The sequence below is a fragment of the Corythoichthys intestinalis genome, chromosome 13 (genome assembly GCF_030265065.1).
Source record: "Corythoichthys intestinalis isolate RoL2023-P3 chromosome 13, ASM3026506v1, whole genome shotgun sequence".
NCBI classification, from domain to species: domain Eukaryota; kingdom Metazoa; phylum Chordata; class Actinopteri; order Syngnathiformes; family Syngnathidae; genus Corythoichthys; species Corythoichthys intestinalis.
The window spans coordinates 863579-879258 of NC_080407.1; the positions used below are offsets into that span (position 1 = coordinate 863579).

Consider the following 15680-nt stretch of genomic DNA (forward strand, 5'->3'; position numbering starts at 1 on the left):
TATATGTCAATGCGACGAAACAAACTAGGCAACACAACTTAAAACCTGGGAACAAAAGAGACGTTCAAATAACTGATGACACGTCCAATTTATAGAAACTGGGAGGGCTGGCCGTTTCGTTCGCTCCTCCCAATCAAAATGGATTGGATGTCTCCCGCCATCAATTCGTTAATAGGTCGACGCGAGCGGGTGAATTTGGGAAAACAGGGGTCCCCGGTCAGGCTCCGGTTACACTCGGCCTTGACGCAACACATGAGCAAATGCGGACGGCCGACCCGAGGTGGGATTTGTAAGCCCTTGCTAATTCCCGGCCAGGTATGTTTCTGTGTCACTAATCCACGACGGATGTTTTAATCGTAAGCGCCAGGCTTTTAGCGCTGTTTTCACAGTGCCGCCGCCCACATCCGACACCGACGCTCGGGCACGGGTGAGCCGGGCCCCCGCAGGGAATAGTGGCCCTCCGCTGGCGACTAGACGTTCGCTTTTTATTTGTTGTCTTTGCTCTTTTAAAAGCCTCCAACGAGGCCGACGGACGCCGATATTGGTTTAAGCATTGAAATGTTGTTTTAATATTTAGCGGTCATTTAAAAGTCAGGGTAATTTGCGGTATTTTGGCATCACACCCAACGAATCACGAACGACGGAAATATATTAGTTTCACCGAACGAGTTTTTATCGTTCGTGTCCGGCTTCTCAATCGGTTTCACGACGCTTTTCATAGGGATAAGATATAGGTGATTTGTCGCACAGCTATTTTCATTTTAAAATGAACAGACCGATTGAACAGTGCAAGTAAAAACTGCACTTACCTTCTTTCTCTTTTTCTGGATGTCTCTTATTGTGAAAGGTCAGCAGGTGCACAGGAACTGAGGCCTGCCAGTGAATAAATGAATTTTCATTATATTAACAATCCTTCTACCAGGCATGAAAATGGGTCAGAGGTTAAAAAGGTGAAAAGTGTTTGAGGAAATATGTTCCAGTACATTAGGGCTGTCCCAAACAACTCATTTTCTCCCGATTAGTCAGCCGACTATTTTTACGATTAGCAAAATAATTAATAATATTGATTAATAATTCCCCCCCCCCCCTTTTTCTTTTACTAATTTAGCAATGAAATTTTTGATGACACTTTTTAAATGGAACACTTATATTCTTTACACAAGTACAAATAAACACGGAAATAACAACAATAAATCACAAATAAACGATGAGGTCAGATGCTGATAGCATTAACTAGTGCAAAATAATGGAATGTAAACAGATTCAGAACACTGACTTCGCCTTTCCAACATGATTCAAAACAATTCTTAAAAAAATATCTAGCATTAATATTATAATATACTATTATATATAATCGTATAATAATTATTCATTGCCAATCAGATTTTTCATAAAGGGTGTCATTTTAAAGCTAGTCTTTGTGTAGAATCTGAATTCTGAAGTATGGGGGGGTTAACTCGAGGAATCGTTATATGACGAACATGACGTGCTTTTATTTTGAAATGTTCACCGGAAGTACGTTTGCTAAACCGCTAACCGTAAGCTTAACACTCCGCAAAAAAAGCTCTTTTTGTCATAGCGTGTGGTGTCAGTCATGGATTTTTTTTTTCTTTTTTTTCATTTGCAAATGCTGTAAACCAGCAATTTTTCATGTTTGAAGTGTCACCTTTGCGGTTGCAAGTTTGCGTTTTGGAGAAGACTGCCAAAGTTTTATAGCAGGTTCAAGTAGGTTGTCTTTTTTCCCCATTTGCCTCAATGTAGCAATGCTCACGTTTACAGTGTTTAATATAGCTGTGTTTCCTTATTTTGTATGCCTCAACTTTAATTCTACGGTGTGATGATGACCAATAAACATCTGTGAAAGGAGCTTGAGTCTCATATGCCCTCAGCACGCACGCATAAATCTATGCACGTGCGCGGCGATAAAACACAGCCGTGAAAATTACTGCCCTCAATTTTATTTACCGTCATTTTTATTTACCGTGCGATAAATGGACTCATTGCATATCGCGACAGGCTTAGTAACTTCAATAAAACATGTCGTTAGTTAGTTAGATGGACTGTCTCCTGTTGTCTGCCAAAATGACAACTGGGTGACAGCGCTTTAGGTGTTCGCTCACGGGTGAAGTGAGGCCAAACTTGTCATTTAAGAGACAGAATACAACAGTGTACCCTCCTTTGTTTCGTTGAAATAAGTCAATGTTTTGGCCACTCTGGTGCGCTTTTTTGGCTTTGTGCCGCTTTTCCAGCTTGCATGCAGAGCGTCCGTCATCTCCCGACCCCCCTTAAAACTTTTCTCCTTGGATCTACACACCCTTTTCGACTTCAAAACGGCAAATTTTGCCGAAAGGTGAAAGAGTTTCATGCCTGTTCTACAACTAATGTCAAATTTAAAAAATAAAAACAAAATAACTAGATACCTTTCTTGATGGCTTTTACTGTGAAATTAAAGGTGGCAGAGAGGTGATGAGGTCTGTGAACAAAGAATGGTCAAACGGTGAGTAAAAGGCAAAATGGGAAATTCAGATAAGTCGAGGTCAAGCTTCATCAACGAATGGCTTCCAGCCCTACTGATACACAGCAATAAAATGGACGAATCCCAAAACCTTCCTTTTTTTGGGCGACTCTGCATTTGAAAAAGTTCACCTTCCCACCCCGCGGACCCCCAAGAAGCAAGAGAAGAAGATCTGAGGGAGTCGCAAAGCCGTCGCTGGCTCGCCGCACTTCCTCCAATGTTTTCCAAAGTTAATTAAAATGTGGAATAAATAAGCAGAACAACAACAAAAAAAACAAGTTATTGAATTGTGAAGCCTTTGATAGATTTCCCCCCCACCCAAATGGGCGAATAATGCAAAGTAAGATTTAATAAGACCTTTTCATAGGGAGACTACAAAGCGCTTATTTGCATGAAAGTGCAAATCAGCGTCACGGCGAAGGCGGCGTCGCCTCTAAGCCGCTTGATGTGCGCTTGCGAGTATTTGGCGAGTATTGTTTCACGCCGCCGCTTGACGGGTGTCAAGGTGATTACGCCGAAGATCCGCCGCCATCGCCGCCACCGACGGCGGGCGGCTAAAAAACTCTTCCGACAGCCTCCACAAAAGCCGTCAAATGTTTGTTTCACTGGGAGGGGAAGAAGGATGAGAAGGCTTCAAACATTCTGACACGCGCACGACTTTTGCTCACAGATACAAAGTAATAGTCACGGGGGGGAGGGAAATAAATAAATAAACACCTGAAGCCCCCCTGGGAAACTTTGACAGTCACCCTTCTTTGCCAACAAAGTGAAAAACAATTTCAAAGTAACACGATTGCAAGACGGACAAAACGCATCAGTAGTCTCAAGAAAGGCATTTCCTCCCAGCGTGATTTTCAATTAGTGTCTTTTTGGGCTTCCAGCACTTTAAAATGGAGTGTTATTTGGTTGAAATTGTAGGTAAATTGCGCTTACACAGCTTGTATAATTTTGTACATTTTAGTCCCTTCTGAATAAACTGCTGGCAACAACAACAGAAACTGTATTTTCAATGACTAAGTTTTGACCAGCGATAAAATAGGAATGTACCGATGTTTCACCGGGAGAATGCCTCTACAGTGTATCACAAAAGTGAGTACACCCCTCGCGTTTTTGCCGATATTTAAGTATATCTTTTAATGGGACAACACTAACAAAATGACACTTTAACACAATGAAAAGTAGTCTGTGTGAGTTCATTTATTTTCCTCTCAAAATAAAGCCATTAATATTTAAACCCCTGGCAACAAAAGTGAGTACACTCCTTAGAAACTACATCCCTAAATGTCCAAATTGAGTACTGCTTGTCATTTTCCCTCCAAAATGTCACATGACTCCTTAGCGTTACTAGGTCCAGGTGTGCGTAGGGAGCAGGTGTTCCAATTTGTAGTGCAGCTCTCGCACTCACTCATAAGTTCCAACATGGCACCACATAATAATAATAATAATAATACTATATATACTATAATACTAATTTTATTTATAACGCACTTTACATTTGAAAAACAAATCTCAAAGTGCACATTGCCAAAAAATAAAATAATAAAAAGACTAAGAATAAAAGAGTAAAGCAAAACAGACAGATAAAATCAGATACCAATCAGATAAAAATCAGACAGTCAAATAAAATTAGATAGAATAAGCTTTTTTAAAAAGGTGAGTTTTTAGTCCTTTTTTAAATGCATCCACCGTCTGCGTGGCTCTGAGGTGGTCTGGGAGGGCGTTCCACAGACGGGGCGCAGCAGCTGCAAAAGCCCTGTCGCTCATAGTCTTGAGCTGAGTCCTGGGCGGGAGTAGACGGTGCTGTTGGCCTGACCGGGTTATGGCTGAAGTATGTGATTTGAGCCAAAGAACTCTCTGAGGATCTAAAAAGATGTATTGTTGCGCTACATGAAGATGGCCAAGGCTACAAGAAGATTGCCAACACCTTGAAACTGAGCTGCAGGTCAGTGGCTAAGATCATCCAGCATTTTAAAAGAGCAGGGTCCACTCAGAACAGGCCTCGGGTCGGTCGTCCAAAGAAGCCGAGCGCACGTGCCGAGCGTCACAACCAAATGCTTTCTTTGAAAGATCATCGCAGGAGTGCTGTCGGCATTGCTGCAGAGATTGAAGACGCTGGGGGTCAGCCTGTTAGCGCTCAGACCGTACGCCGCACTCTACATCAAATTGGTGTGCACGGCTGTCACCCCAGGAGGAAGCCTCTTCTGAAGACGGTACACAAGAAAGCGCGCAAACAGTTTGCTAAAGACATGTCAACAAAGCACACGGATTGCTGGAACCACGTCTTACGGTCTGATGAGACGAAGATTAATTTGTTTGGTTCCAATGGGCTCGAGCATGTGTGGCGGCGTGAACGTGAACTCCAACATGTACTGTGAAATATTTCAGCACAGCATGATCTCCTCCCTCCAGAAACTGGGTTGCAGGGCAGTGTTTCAGCATGACAATGACCCCAAACACACCTTCAAGATGACTACTGATTTACTGAAGAGGCTGAGGGTAAAGGCCAAGCGTGTCTCCAGACTTGAACCCAATAAAACATCTTTGGGGGAATCCTCCAGCGGAAGGTGGAGGTGCGCAAAGTCTCAAATATCCGGCAGCTCCGCGACGTCGTCACAGAGTAGGGGTGTACTCACTTTTGTTGCCAGGGGTTTAGATATTAATGACTATATATTTGAGGGGAAAATAAATGAATTCTATTATATAAGCTGCACACAGACTACTTTTCATTGTGTCAAAGTGTCATTTTGTCAGTGTTGTCCCGTGAAAAGATATACTTAAATATCTGCAGAAATGTGAGGGGTGTACTCACTTTTGTGGTACACTGTATGTGAGAATTTGACAGAAATACTGCATTAGGTTTGTAACCTACTACTGTTTGTTTGCTATATAACATTTTCATTTTGTCTCAAATACACACACACTCATACAACTCTTAGGGGAAAAAAAAAAAAAAAAAAGAAAGAAAATGTTTGGAATTTTGCCGCCATCCTTCAAACCCTGACAAGCAGTTGCTACATGATTGACAGTCGCCGAGGACGGAGGTCAAAAAAAAGTTTCGGGCAGGATAAATCAAAGGCGCCCTCGTCTTCGAGCGCGCCCCGTTCCGGTGTGCCTTTTCGGATAAAGTCACCTGTCGGGTATCAAACAAACTTTGCTTGCAAACAAACACTATAAGGCCGCTTAATGCTGCACGCCGTCAACACACACACAAACACAAGCGCACGATTGTACAAGGATGCGACCCATGTGACCAGCCCGTGACTCCACGTTATCATCGCGCTGCTGAAAGACTTGTGGCCTGAGGGGGTGCCTGTGTGTGTGTGTTGAAGGCGGGGGATGTTGTGTTGTGGGAGGTAGCAGGTTAATCGTCGCCCTCCCCTTGTCTAATTACTGCTTATCTGACTGCTCCTTTGCGTGCCCACGCACACACACACACACACGACCCGGTGTGTGCATATATTGGCAACCGATGCAACTCATTGACGGCGCTACACGTCCAATCCATTTTGTCAATGGACTTATATTTATTGATATGGTCTTACCTGGTTTTTGAAGGTAGAAGCCATTAAAAACTGTAGTATGCATTTCAAGTTTTTAATAGTGACACCAATCTGATTTTTGGTGATTTTGGCAAGAAATTAGCGTTATTCACTTTCACGGACCGCACAAGGCCCCCGGACCTTGAGTTTAACACCTGCGTTTAAGTGTGTGTCTATACGCGCGCGCTTATGCGATGAGATACAGCAGATGACCTCATAAATCTAAACGGGCCGTCATTCAACCACGCAGACGCCCGTCACCGTGGTAACCCTTCCGCCTGCAGGGTTAGAAGGTGTAGGCGCGTCGGCCACGTGACCTCCTAAACACTCATTAAATATCAAGGTACAAGTCATACGCACACACATCAGAAGTGCGGATGGAGAGGATGGTGAGGAGGAAGAAGAGGTTAGGTTAGGGGTCCCGTGTGCAAAAGAGATAAGAGCTCTTGCTTCTATTTTGACTGGCAGGCCAACACGCACATTCGCAAATTTATGAAACACTGTAGAAGGCTGATGGAAATTTACTACTAAAAGTTCCTGGAATTTTTAGATGGATGAACATAAGGATTTCCACGTAACTCATTGGCCGACAAAGATAGACGTCCAATCCATTTGAAGTGGGAGGCTTGGCAGCGACCACTTGGCATTGGACGTCTACAAGGGATAAACCCCTTTAAAAGATTTTTGGTTTTAAAAAGTCTCATGATTGGACGTCTATCATCGTCAAAGGCAAACCGACTCGGTCACTGTCCATTTCATTGACGGATGAAACGGCAAGGACGGCAGACTGAGCGTGGGTCCGATTGGACTTTCTTTAAATGTCACTAACATCTGTTTCATATTTATAGCGGCGATGCCCCCCCCACAAAGATTCTATCGCCGCCTCGGATTACCGCCATGCATAATTTATGAGGCTAATCTCGCCACCAAAGGCAACCCTCTTTAAACGGGAGGCGATGACGACGGCAAAATGTTTTTGTCGAGAAAAATATATGGTTGGAGCCGATTTTGATGACGCCGCCTAGTGGGAAAAAAAGCAATTTGGGATTATTTTATGTCTCGATAGCAGGAATTAGCTCAAAACGGCAAAGGTTGCCAACAATTAGCCTAAAACTGAACTGTAAACTAATTAGCATGCTAGCTCCAATGCAGACATTATGTTGGATTTTTTTTACAATGACCTGCAGTAAACTCCATGACTCTTTGAGAAAAATGGTGACATCCACGATAAGCTCATTAGCATGTTAGCGCTGCTCTTTCGTCCATCTGATTTGACATTTTTTTCCAGCATTTTGTGCGTATTTCCAAAAGCGTGGCCTTTCCCTCCCTCTCCGCCCGCAAGCTTATTAGTCATTTTTCCCGCCGTCTTCAAATCACGCTCCTTAATCCTCGCGGGCGGGTGGCGTCGCTTTTTAATTCGCCGATGGCGCGATAAGAACGGCGAGCCGAACCGAGCGTCGCCGGCCTCCGACGGGTAGCGACAAAAAAAAAAAAAAAAAAAGCGATTTACACGTAGATGAATGGTGCTTACAAGATGGAACCCGGGGCGTCTAAATTTCCTATCTGTCATTTTTTCGCCCCTCCTCCATTGGTTGATGTTTTCCCAACCTCCTTCCCTCCCTCCCTCCCTCCTCCCATTACCCTTGCTGATTGCAATCTTTAAGCGCCATTGGGCCCACTGCTTCTGCACTTTTTAATCTGCCTTTAATCCCATAGATTTTAAATATTCCCCGGCTCCCGGAGACTGCAGGCAATTAACTGCCCTTCTGATGCTCTCCTTATCACTCGCCTCCTTGTATCTCTCTGAAGCAGCCTGGAGACACTGCCAGGCCTGACAAATAATACCCACATTTACGGCGGGGGCCGGAGGGGAGCGCGCGCGCCGCCACCGCCGCATTCTAAACAGGTATTTGGTAAACATATCATACCGAGGAGGAAACGCGCCCAAAGGCCCCCCCCCCCCCCCGGGCGGCTGTTTGCCCTCCGAGCTGAGACAAAAGACGCCAAAAGGGCCTGGCCTGAAAACAAATGAGCTTTAACGGCGCTAAAATCCAAATATTAGGAACGCCTTGACAACGCAAAAACGTCTCAAAATGGTCTGGTTAATGATGCACTCATGTTGGGAAAATGTATCATTGGTGATTTCTTAACTCGTTGATCTGCAGGGTGGAAGGCAACATAAATAGTCTGAAATATCAACAAATCTTAGCTGCCTCTTACATTCCTACCCATAAAAAGGGGCAAATTCAGCAGCAGGGTGGTGCTGCATCGCATACTTCAATCTCGACCTCAAAGTTCCTCAAGGCAAAGAAGATCAATATCCTCCAGGACTGGTCAGCCCAGTCACCGGACATGAATATCATTGAGTATGTCCGGGGTAGGATGAAAGAGGAAGCATGGAAGACGAAACCCAAGAATGTTGATGAACTCTGGGATACATGCGAGACTGCTTTTTTTGATGTTCCTGATGACCGCATCAATACATTGAATGAATCCTTGCCAAACCACATGGATGCAGTCCTTCAGGCCCATGCAAGTCATACAAAATATGAAATTTGGATCTCACAGCACCACTACTTCATTCGATTAGGTTATGTAACATATTTTTTTATTTGAAGGACATTTTTTGTTCATTTTTCACACTACTTTCTGAAGGCGACAAAACATTTGTCTTGCCAAAATTTTACCTTTATGTCTTCATTAAATGATAGATCTTTTTTTTAGTGAAACAAATATATTTTTGTACATTCAACATCATTTGGGAGGGTCTTAGCTTTCATATGAGCCATTTCTGAAACCAAGTGAATCATTAAAAGTCAGGTTATTAGCAATTGTTTCTACAAAATGGATAAGCGACAAGACTATTGTCAGGGACTGCACATATACCGTATTGGCCTGAATATAAGACAGTGTTTTTTGCGTTGAAATAAGACTGAAAAAACGGGGGTCGTCTTATTTTCGCGGTCTAGACATTATACCCATTAACAACGCTAGATGGCACCAGATATCATTGAAGCGATGTTCTGTCATGACAGATCTCAGCTACTCTCATGTTTAACCAGTTTGCATTATTTTATTGCAATGTTTTTCCTTATTCAGATTTGTTTCAAGACTACAGTTACAGTTCGACTTCACTTCACAATAGACTGGTTTATTTACATTTCAAAAACCAGAAGCCATTCATTTACGAATGTGATTGCACTTTAGTTTACATATTTAAAGATTTGAATGAGGCAAAATGACATGCTTTTTCTCTCAAATATATTGTTATAATCATTTGTTTCGGATGTACTGTAATTATTTTCTGTATAAAAATGATTTTGGTGTTCAAAAAGTCTTTTTTTCCAAACTTGAGTCTTGAAAAAGAGGGGGTTGTCTTATATTCGGGCCAATACGGTATATCTGGGCTTGCAGTTGAAATTGATTTGACATTGATCGCTGTAAACGACGTAGAATAAATTAAAATCCAAATGGAGTCAATTCCTGTAATTTGGGAGTTTCAGCAACACAAAGCAGGGTGATGTCACAACACGGCCACTGACTCAGCTTGCGCTCCATGCTGAGCCTCGGCAACATGCGCCAAACAAACAACAGCGCAATGTCACAAATTCCCTGAATTTTGCAAGCAAAATGTCCCCGAGAACGTTATCGCCGACAGTCAGATGACGATGATGTTTCCAGAGTGACGTTTTCTAGCCTTGGATTACACGCGCACCATTAAAATCCCATTCAATTAGAGCCCCGAGATTGCAGAGGCGGCTAATGGTCGTCAAAACTCTGATTGCAAACGCACACAACGGGGTAATTAAAACGGAAACATATGCTTTAGCCGCCCGCCACCTTGCCGACGTTCTTCTGTTTTTAATAATAACACGCGGTGGGATTAGAGGCCATCGCCTGTCAGTCATGCGCTAATAAGTTCTCCTTACCTTGATTTCTGAGTTTTGTTCGTTCGGTTTACTTGTACCACGACGCAGTACGACTGTAGGTTTCGACCCATCCTCGACACATTTGTCTTTTAATGGCGGATAATTCTTTTGTGTTAGTATATGTTCCGGGGTCGGGTCGCAGGGGCAGCAGCTTTAACAGGGAATAGAATTTTGAGCCACATACTAACACCAACCATCCATCCATCCGGAAGATGATGGATGGATGGTGTTAGTATATGGCTCAAAATTCAAATTTCCAACCCCTGAGCAATTGTTGGAGCCCACAAAAGTTATATGCTCACGTTGGAGTGTTTTGTGAGGTTAATTTGAAGCAGAGAACCAGAGAAGGTTGTCATCTTTAGGGGGGTTTTAGATGGAGGGAGCAAAGTGCCCCCCCCCCCCAACCGCAGGCAGTGCCAGGCAGGATGCCGGCCAAGCGCCCCTTCTCATCCCGTTAAGATCCTCCACCGCCAAAAGGAAGCGGAAAGACAAAGCGGTCGCGGGTCAGCCATTTCGCGTCCAGTTCGATCGAGGCCTCGTTATCGACGGCTCGCCGCCGGAGATCGAGAGGGGAAGCGGCGAGGGGCGACGACGTCGCCGGCCTCCCCGAACCCTGTCGCAACCTACCCCCTCCACACGCGACGCGAATCCTCCTCCCCTGGTTTCCGTGGCGACTGCTAAGCCCGAAGTTACGGTAAAGCTGGTGCGCCACTGAGCCCAGGGCAGGATTTGTGACAGAGAAATCACATCAGCCTATGCTGATTAACAATTCCATTCCACTCTGAGATTTAGAGGGGAAAAAAACTATCTTACATTTGGCTTTTTAATAGGAACGATCGCTATCTCAAATTGAGTCCCTGCAAACTTTAATAAAGGCTACAGGGTTGAGTGGCATTTTGCATGCTGATTTAGGCCCGATTGGCGGCTTTTGATGAAGGGGGGGAGATGTGTGTGTGTGAGGTGGGGGGGGGGCGCCACTATGTAAAGCGGTGCTCCCAGCGCTTTTCCACATCGCCGCTTCAAATGCGCGAGGATAAGAACATGAAAAAAAAAATAGCACTTCCATCTGCAATCTCCGGATTTCTCTCGCTGGCTGCCTGCTGCCTCACCAGCGACACAAATGATTGACTGCTGAATATGAATAAATGCAATAGAATGAAGAGAGAGAGAGGGAGAGAGAGAGCGTGCGTGGATAAAAGAAGTCCTCTGCTGGACTTTTTCCTCTGGAGGTGAGACGTTAAAAAAAAAAAAAAAACGCAAGAAGAAAGAAATGAAGGCAGAATGGTATTAGTGTCCAATATTCAGCGAGCACAGAAAGGACCACGGGCACTAGCGTGTCTTTGGGCTGAGGATTGAGGGGACGGATAATGAAAAAAAATATAAGAATAATAAAAAGGAAACACTTATCCCCTTCGCAGCCCCCCACAAATCTACATCAGCATTAAAAACTATTTATAGCCAGAGAGTTCAGCTTAATGGGATAATCAGTTGTATTTGTAAAGATATTGGATAATCCCAAATAGTTGATACGGGCACACAGATTTGAAACATTTTCATTCGAGGAGGGGAGGGGACGCCGGGCTTTTTACCCGTCACTCGCTTCGCCCCTAAAGCCTCACGAGACAATGGAAGAGAAGTGCGTAATTCCGGAGGCGGCCAGGCCCGAAGGAGGGGGTCCTTTTCTCTTAATCGGCATTAACTCCATCGGTGCCATTGACGAGGATAGCCGTCCCGTCCCTTTGAAGCGGGAGGGCCGGCGGCGGCCAACGAACATCCGTTCATTACACCCCCGCGGAACGCAAACGCTCGATGGAGATGAAAAATGTCAGCGGGGAAAGGCGGTACGAGAGAGTCGGACTGCCAATGGAAGGCATCCAAAGGGATGAGTGAGTCGGGCCCGCCGCCAGCGCCTGGCACCCAAACGTGAAATCCCCCGTATTCGAGTCCGTCAGGTACTGGGACCCGAACGTGGACACCTGCCAGACGAGAAGGACGCGGAGCGGAAGAAGAGGAGGGATGGACGAGGAACACGCCCAGAGAAATGAGTTGAACAAAAGCAAAAATCTCAGAGGACCCAGAGTTTTGCGTCGAAGGGCACGCGCTACGAGCGAGTCGACGTCAAGTCTCGGCGAGGACAAGAAGGTCAGGGAGCGCGACCCGGTCCCGCCGGGCCGATAAGATGCTATCGTGTGCCCTCTAAGCACTTGAAAGCCACTTTAAGAGATGACTGCAGCCATTAGCATGAAAAGTAAAAGATAGCAGATTAATAGCGGACAGGCGTATCGATTTCAAGCCCCCTGGCTTTTTTCTTCCGCCGTCAATACTTGCGCGACCCCGGCCGGCCGTTTTGTGGCCTCCCGCCGCCGGTCGGCACGCCGGCGCGCTCGCTATCTTTGCTTCCGCAGGCCCATCCTTTAAGAGCCTCGCTCTTATCTACTGATGTTATTCAATTGTTGCGGGGACAATCTGGGCCATTAGTCGACCATGTTAAATAATGCATCCGCCTTATCTCTTCCAATACGTGTGTCTCTCCGCGTGCGTGTTTTTAACGTTATTAGTAACGAAGTGGGGGAAAAAAAAAAAAGTCACAAACACGTGCCCGCCCTTCTAATGAAGCGCGCTTTATCTGCTTTTTATGAGAATGGACAACAAGAAGCGGAAACGCCAGATAAAAATGTATCCGCGGGTCCGATCGATACCGAGGACGGCGAGCGTCGGCCGTCGTCGCGTTGCTATGAGACGCCGGGAGAAGAAGAAGAAGAAAAAAAAAAAGCCGAGCGAGAGGGAGGATGTGAGGGCGGCCAGATAACCGCCATGTCTTCAGTCACAGATTTACACAGGCCATTGCGCTGGCGCTTATCAGTCACGTTATTGAGCGCCGCCGTCGCTGCCACGCTGCATTAAAATTCTGCTTAGATTTCACAAAAATCTAATTGTGCAAGGTAATGATCGCAACTCCAAATGGGTACACGCTCATTCGCCAGGCATTAAAAATGAAGAAGGGGAAATAAAAACAGGTCTCGGTGGTAAGTGGCTATCTTTATTGTACGCTAGCGCAGCAAAGCTTAATAATCGCTCATTTGGTGCTTTTGGCTTTACGGCTCGTTCTTACTCCTTCTTTTTGCCGCTTCATTATTTTCTGGCATTCAAATCATTCCGAGGCTACGTCTTTTCCCGCATTTTCGCAACCAACCGAAGTTCGTGTTTCGGTCGTTCCCACACGAAGCCTGACTTTGGAAAGGTAACATTGGTGTTTTTTACAACTCGGACTCAACAGGAGCCAGGAAGTGTCGATTGTACTTTGATGTATACGTCTATTGTAGATCTGTGTTCAGAATGCGACGTTGGAGTGCTCTGTCTTGAAAGATATCGAGCGCTCCTTGCCAAAGTTGAGTCAAGTTGATGTCGAAGGATAGGATTTCGGCCTTGACACGAGTCTCAAAGTCTTGGCTTGATAAGATGATTCTGAAGGTTAACGTGTCAGTCGTTTCCCAGGGTAGGCAGAGAAAACGCCTTCCCGCCCCGCTGACATTTCAACACGGCAAGTTTAGCACTCGGAAGGATCTTCTTGGCATCTCCAAACGGGGCTCCCCGCTCGGCGGTTTGCCTATCTTTCCCCGCCGCCCCCGTCACCGGCGCGCTCCCGCCGCCCGGTCCCCGCCGGGCTCCTCCAAAATCGGAGGGCCCGAGCGGGAGCCGGCGCTAATCCGAGCGGCGACCGGAGCTCAGTGTAATCACACGGCTAATTCGCAGGCGGACGGCGGCGAGGCAATCCGTGACGGACGTTTTTTGTGCGGCTAAGAATGAGCTCCCCCGGCGAGGCGCGAGGCGAGGCGGAGGGAGCGGGGGGCCCGGCCGGCGTGGCGCGGCCCGAGATGTGACGGGAATAGATGAATGGCGGGGAGCGGGCGCTCCGGATAGGAAGCGTAAGGAATGTCGGGAGCGCTCGGCAAAGAAGAAAGATCTTTTGTGGGGCGGCGCGACTCAATGAGGACCCCGATGAAAGGCTCCTCATTCATTTGGATAAGAAACCTCTGCCCGCGCACACCTTTTCTCTCAAGGCCGCCATCCGCGACACCTCGGGAGACGCGCTCCGTCTCGGCTCAGCGGGCCAAGTCATTACGTTCCCACGCCGGCGGGAATTAACTCCAGTTTTCATTTGCTCGTCCCGCACGGGAAACGAGGGCCGCCTGACCTCGGAGTATCCTACGGACTCTCCGTGGAGATGTTTCCCAAAAACGTATCGATAAGAACACACAAATATTGGAGGTCGAGTTGATTTTTGCCAATTTATTATGAATAGTGTTCACTTTAATGATTGCGTTCCAATCCATTTGAACTGGCAGGGGCTGGAAGTGATCTGTTCAACCCTTCCGGTTCAACTGGATCGCCATCATGATTGTTCGATACCATCAATGACTAAGCCGTTTGTTTTGATTTATGCACCATGTTGGTGTTGTTTGGTGATTTATCACACCTTGGTATAGGGACATCTAGTGGCAGTTCTGCATCATATAATTAATTGAAGAAATATCCGCACTGAAGAGTCGTGCACTTCTTTTTGTTTTTAAATTGACAATAGTTGTAAGAATTCATGAAGATACCTAAAGGACTCTGATTTCGTCATATGACCCAACACTACTTTGAGGGAAGTATCTTCTAAAGATCCCACAGATGGATCCAGGAAGGCTGGTTTTTATGCGTTTAGCCGGTAAGGCGGCGTTAGCGTTTGCTAGCCAACACGCGCAGTAGATGAATGCAATGGCACCAAACTGGAGTGGCACCAAAGCTGTTGGTGGCACCTGGCTGCGTGAGACGTGTTCCCTCTTGTTCTGCCATCGCAACCCTCTCCAGCGTGTAAACTGAACACGCACACATGCTCGTATGTGGTTTTAGCGGCAGTAGCCGCGCGTGTGCATTACCTGTTTTAGTGTGGTGGCCAAACTCGGGGAGGGAGGGAGGAAGGTGGGTGGGTGTTAAGGGGGGTTGGGCAAAATTAAGCTGGCTGCCTGACGTTTTGCCAACATTAAACACACACAAAAAATGTCTTTTGTTCATGCCTGCCTCTCATTTCCTTTTAATCCTGCAGCCCCAATGAAAGTGTGCGTACTTCTTGCAGATAATAATAGTGTGTCACGAGTAATGATATGCAAGGAAGTGAGAAACGCACACTTGTGAGATTAGTGCCTTGACAAAATTGGCTGGTTTCTGCACGCGCACAAAACACACCTCCACGTGGCAATAATGCAAACGGTGCGCATTTGATCATGTGAGACAATATTTGTAGATAGGGCAACACGTTTTTTTTTCCAACTGATTATACAATTTTTGATCATTGATTTAAAAGTTTATTTCTGAATGTTCAGTTTTGATGTAATTGGCACTATTCACCCTATATTAGGGGTATTTTGTCAAGATATTCATAAATATCATTTTAACGGGTCAGCCCTTTGACTTTTTGTTGACCAGTGTAGTAATCAGTGGGACCAGCGATTTTTTTTTTTTTAATGCGCTAGCTTATCTTAAAACTCGTTGATTCGGCGCAACCCATTTCATGAAAATTAATAGTTGAAAAGCGTGAATCTCAAGCAGCGTGTGGACGCTCACTTGACTGACGGCTTCATATGAATGGAGCAGTGGACTCATCAAGTGGCATTTCAAGTGTTCTGGGCCAGACCAACAAAAGCAATTGAAAAA

The 15680-nt window shown here is 45.7% G+C and overlaps 1 protein-coding gene across 6 annotated transcripts in view; it reads right to left on the reverse strand.

Annotated features, from left to right (window-relative positions):
- usp44 (ubiquitin specific peptidase 44) overlaps positions 1–15680 on the reverse strand; it is a 111336-nt gene that overhangs the window by 65437 nt on the left and 30219 nt on the right. For all 6 annotated transcript variants that reach the window (XM_057854660.1, XM_057854658.1, XM_057854661.1 and 3 more), the window contains 2 exons: positions 2421–2473; positions 810–873 (listed from right to left, as the gene is read on the reverse strand). The gene's annotated coding sequence lies outside the window, so the exon portion shown is untranslated. The remainder of the gene's footprint in view (positions 1–809; positions 874–2420; positions 2474–15680) is intronic.